Source organism: Cibotium barometz, chromosome 38 (assembly GCF_041138505.1).
Source record: "Cibotium barometz isolate CiBa-2024 chromosome 38, ASM4113850v1, whole genome shotgun sequence".
Taxonomy (NCBI): domain Eukaryota; kingdom Viridiplantae; phylum Streptophyta; class Polypodiopsida; order Cyatheales; family Cibotiaceae; genus Cibotium; species Cibotium barometz.
In genome coordinates this window covers 18,341,933-18,347,932 of record NC_141083.1, presented here as the reverse complement: position 1 = coordinate 18,347,932, position 6,000 = coordinate 18,341,933, and positions in this window count along the sequence as shown.

Below are 6,000 nucleotides of genomic sequence, written 5' to 3'. Positions count from 1 at the left end.
TTGAGAGATCTTCGGCAAGTCAAGTTTATAGACTACACTACCATCCATTTTTAGACTACGCTACTAAATATTTGTAGACTACGCTACTATGCTATGTTACCAACTTGTTGACTCCTCCTTGCATAGCTCTATGGCCATAGGAGATCTAGAATAGAGTACATAAAAAAATGTAAATGGAGAAAATCTAGCATTGAACAACAAAAAATAGATTCCAAAGGTGAGAGGTACTCCTCTCACTAGATTATTTACCTATGCACAAGCATATGCTCAAGAACCTCATTGGGATTTTGGTTTGACCACCATCAATCTAAGGATGGTTGATTTCACTCTTACTTAGAGTGATATGTAACCTTTGAAGATTTTCCTTCAAAGATGACTATCAAACTTTCTATCTCTACCCAACACTATATTTGCGGGCAGGCCATGTAGTTTGTAGATATGTTTGACAAAGAGCCTTTCAAACTCAGATTTTTTCACATCTTATTAGTTGGTCAAATGTTGGCCTTTTTACTTTTTCCTTTAAGAAGAGTTTTTATCTGTGAAAATGGTTTAAAAAGTTGTAAACAAGTGTCTATGAGTAGACTATATGGTCATCTAAGCCTGTAAATTCCCTCAGTACTACGACAAGGAAAGCAAGACACGTAACACATATTTTCCTTAAGTACTACAACCAAGGAAACATGCAACACTCATGTTTCATTTGGAACACCAAACCACAGCTACCACTTGCAACTATGAAAGGTGTCAATAAAACACGAAAAATAGTTCAAAAAGTTGGAAACAAGTGTCTATGAGTAGACCATATAGTCACGCCTGTAACTTCCCTAAGTACTATGACAAGGAAAGCAAGACACACAACACATATTTTCCTTAAGTACTACGAACAAAGAAACATGAAACACTCGTGTTTCATCTGGAACACCAAATCATAGCTACCACTTGCAACTATGAAAGATGTCAATAAAACACAAATTGCAACTAAGGCATCGAATAACATCATGCCTTTAGTATACGCTAGAAGTTCTCAAATCCTCAAGAACCTCATAATAAATGTGCTTCAACTTTCAAGGAATTTCTTTGCATGTTCTACGACATCAAAGATGTTTTCCTCTTGTGGTTAGAAACCTCATGGACTTTAATTCAACATATTTGTACAACTGTTAGCAAATTATTCTACAATGTGGTAAAGTTCAATTGACCTTACACATAGTTTAAGGAACATCGCTCCAAAAGTTCTTATGCTCTTCCAAGAACAATTTACACATCTTGGAATGAAGATGATTTCCACATAGACAACATCTATGTGATGTATAGTGTCTACGCAGCACTACTAGAAAATCAAGAGTAACCTACACCAATGAGAGTACCACTCTCCCAACCCACAAGTAGATATATGCCTATCCACATGTCTACTCCTGTAACCACTTTGGTTGCTTGGCAATACATATCTATGTCTCTACAGCCAACCATGTCCCTGCGGACATGTTTATGGGCTATCTATGGTCACATCCAAAAGTTAATAGAACCATCCAGACACACCTCTACAAGTGTGGTCTCACTGGGCACCTCTACTATGTGAAACAATATCGTAAACCATTTCAATTATGGAAAATGATTTAATATAAAGTAATAAATGAGAAATTGTTTATCGCTTACCCATCTGTATATACATATGCTACGCTATGTGGATTAGGTATGCCTCCAACACACCTTAAATTGATAGACAAACAAACTCTTACAAAGCCATCTTTAACAAGATGCTTGAGCCACTTACTGTGAAGTGCTCATCTAGATTGACTCAAAACCTTTAGCACTATGGCACAAAGTATGGGGCATTTTAGCACCAAATTATTGTTGATCCAACATCTAATCAACAATATGCCAATATGCCTCAATGTGAATACAAATAGCAAAGTTATTTAAGAATTTTCCCAAATATTTTATGGATCCACTTAATGGCCAAATATTTTATGGATCCACAATAGCCATGCCTGAACATATGAAAACACTTCCATGCCTACCCAAAATACACAATGAACACTCTTACCAATTTAGTTTAGCACCAAATTGACAAGGTTAGGGCTTTATCTAGAATAACAAGCACCTAAGGTTTGTGACTTTCCATAAAATTTGAGCTCGTTGTGGAAGTCAACACCTACATCGGTTAAATGAATCTATCACTTTTTTTCGATAAATTTATCACCCCCATTTGACACAAGGTCAAGCGGGCATGAAGGGTCCACCCCTGAGCACTCCATCTCAGTATATAACCCAAGAGATTTGTTTGATAGCTCCGGATCAACGCTCACTTTTCTTCTCATAGAAACCTCGACTAATCACTCCGAATTAGCAAACCTTTCTAACGAGGAAGGTGATGATTGTTGAAGTGTGCGTGCGCAACAATACCATGCCAAAGTATAAAAAAATGATAAAGATAACTGCTATAGGCATTCTGTACTAGAATCAAGATTAAGATTTGTGTAATCACTTCAGATTTACTCCAAATTTTATGTGGTTTGCATCTAGTATCTTCGGATTAGCTTCAAACCTTGAGTATACTTATGAACCATCATGTTCAGTACTAAACTCGCCAGACATGTTATAATACTGTGCTAAAATGTCCAGCTTATAATTCTTTCTAACAAACATAGTCATGGTTTATAAAACTATGTTGGATCCAATGACAATAAATAACCATGCTTGTCTGGAGTTAAGTACTTCTCTCTTTAACAAGGCTGTAACCCCATCACATAGTAGTAATGATCCACTCATTTCCTAGTGCATTGCTGGTAAGTTCCACAAGAACATGAACTTTGCAAAACTAAATAGCCCAAGTAAAATAAGAATTCACTTTCCTTTTCATGAAAGTCATTCCATACTTTGTGATTTGTACTGTAGTAGCCAAACATGCATTAAAAAATGACCATGAGTGTTGGATATAGGCGAGTCTATGCTCCTTGAATATTGTAGGGCATCCCCCACATATCACAACCATCCAACGATACTAGTCACCTTGCTCACCAATGGTTCTATAGCATTCTCAAACTAGAAACCAGTCTGTCAGTGCTAGTATTTGATCAAGCTATTCTACCCAGAGCTTCTCCGAACTTTATCATTGGATTTCTTCCCAACAAAGGCTATCAAGTGAGTTCAAAGCTCAATCTTGTCCAAACACTTGATCACACTACAAAACAAGTATACCTACACTTGTCACTATGGAGCAAGTGTATAAACAATCAAAGGGTCAACCTCTATGTACGAGTCTTGGTGTCCCATACCACCAAGACCACAATGACCTTTATGCCTAGTTGATGTACCATACCATCAAGTGAGCAGGAAGCTCATTGTGACACATAAGCAACCTCTTTTCCTCTCCTTGTTGAGAAACAAAATCTCAAGCATATGGATGACTACACGCCCATGAGTGTTTGCACTATATGAACTATGCAACACCGTATATGATGTACAATTTGTCTCCCAAAGTTCAATATGGCTATAATTTAAGGAACTATAACAGGCTCCATAGCCTCCAATACTCAATGTAGAGTATTTGTCAAAGTAATCTCGTAAGATCTCAATGGCCGCTACCTAAACTAGTAATCAAGCCAAGCTCTTACAATATAAAAGATTATCGAGACAGGCTAGCTTTAAAACAATACCTCTTAGGGATACTCTCATTTCAAACAAAAGGAGCAATGACATACTCCAAAGGTGGGTAGAGTAGCTCTGTACTCTATTACAAGTCGCATTGAACAATTAGACCATTAACATCTTGAACATCTAGGTTTTGGTAAACTCCGAATTGAATGATCACTACGGACCTCACTCTAAGATTACTACAAATCTTAGAATAATTGATCTCCATAGACCATGCATGAGTGCTTGCATAAGCATAATATACTTTGGTTGTTAAGTAGCACAACACTGCGGTTGTTTAGTATGTCCTGATCCAAAAGATCGCATCATGAATCTAGGACCATACAAGCAGCACTGTCAGACTCTCCGGCTTGACTTTGTTAAGTGCAACATTCACTAAGCCTCAATGGGCTAGGATACAACATCACGGCCCAGAAATGCAAGACAAAAATGGAAAATGGATTGATATGTACATCATTCCGACAATAGAAACTAATGTCCATGTATGCCCACACAAAAGTCAATGGGTTGTTATTACAACTTCCACATCTTATAAAAACAAAGATTTATGATGGGTAGGATGTAACTCTATAGAGAGAGAAATGGCAACTCTGAAGCCATAATGTCTACCCGAAGGTGCCAATTGTTGTTATGGATGGGCTACGTCACCATAAACTATTCCCAGACTATGCTGGAACATGATCTTGCTCACTCGTATCCTGTCAAACTCTCCTTCGTGTGTGACCATGCACACACAACTTTAAAATGTCATATATGAGTACAAAGAATTATGGAATAACCATGTACTACAGGCATGACCAACTTGTACACTGAATGTTGTCTTTAATAACTATGCTTGGAAGACCATGTGAAAAGCATAAAAAACCGTATTGGTCTAGATGTATGCAATGTGGAAACACATGCTTGTGAAAAGGAATTTCATAACTATTGCAGCACTTGCTATTTTTAAAACCTTTGGAATTATCTTCCATGATGGCTACTGTTGTGGTATGTAAGATTCCTCCCCCAACCCCTTTTTGATGTCTAGTATCTTCCCCTGTAATCAATTCCCTCTTCAGAAATATAAGAGATCTCGTCTCTACCTGCTGTTTTGACTTAGAGAGAGAAAATATTTTAGAGAGAGAATATTTAAATTTTGAATATTTTTAGATAGAAAAATTTCTCATATTATTAAAATAAGTTCCCTTGAAATAGAAATTCAGAAAGAACTTTCCAATGTGCAATTGGAATTAATTGGAAATGGGTATAAAGGACCTTAGCCTAAGGGTCTAGATTTTCAGAAATCTTGGATTATGGTCCAATTAAGGTTCTTATGGACCAATAAGATCAATCCATGTGTGGGGAGGAGATAAATCCAATTTTGTAAAACCCAAAAATGAGTAAATGCTCACATAAGGTGAAGAGTTGAATATGTACAAGGTTTATTAATAAGAAATTATGAGTAATTTTAATAATATGAGATATTTTGGGTATAACGATTCCATTTTGACACATATGTAAGGAAGGGGAGTCCCTTCAATGCTCACATAAGGTGAAGAGTTGAATATGTACAAGGTTTATTAGTAAGAAACTATGAGTGATATTAAAAATATGAGATATTTTGGGTATAATTATTCCATTTTGACACATATGTAAGGAAGGGGAGTCCCTTCAATTCTCACATAAGATGAAGAGTTGAATATGTACAAGGTTTATTAGTAAGAAACTATGAGCAATATTAAAAATATGAGATATTTTGAGTATAATGATTCCATTTTTGAGACATATGTAAGGAAGGGGAGGGTCTTCAATGAGGCACCTACTTCACATGGACAAATTGAGTGTTTTATCATAAAAAATTGAGATATTTCATCTCTCCTCTCTCCTCATTCAAATCTAGTTCCAAAAAGTCAGCTTAACTGACCTAAAAATGGTCAAAAATTGACCAAACTGACTTGGAAAATTCTAGAATCAGTTTGTTTGGTTAGGAGCTCAATTTTTTCTATAAATAGAAGCTTCCCCCTTGTTGAAAATATATAGTGTTTAAGGCATTGTTACTCTATTTCACCAAGCCAAGAACTATGAATTTATTAATAATTCATTAGTTTTTGACATTTCCCTCTTCCAAAGATTGGTTGGCCACTCTTGTCCAAACAAGAGTTGAACCCTCAAACCATCAAGCCAAAGGAAAGCTTTCAAAGTCATTAGTAAGTTGGTGATTCTTCTTTTCACTTATTTTATGATTTTATGGCTTTAATGGTTCTTATGTTTTATGTCTTCTCTAAAAATGTTATACCTCATTACAAAAAGGTATTTCCCTCTCTTTTCTAACAAAACCAACCATTCTCTATCCTAGGTGAATGG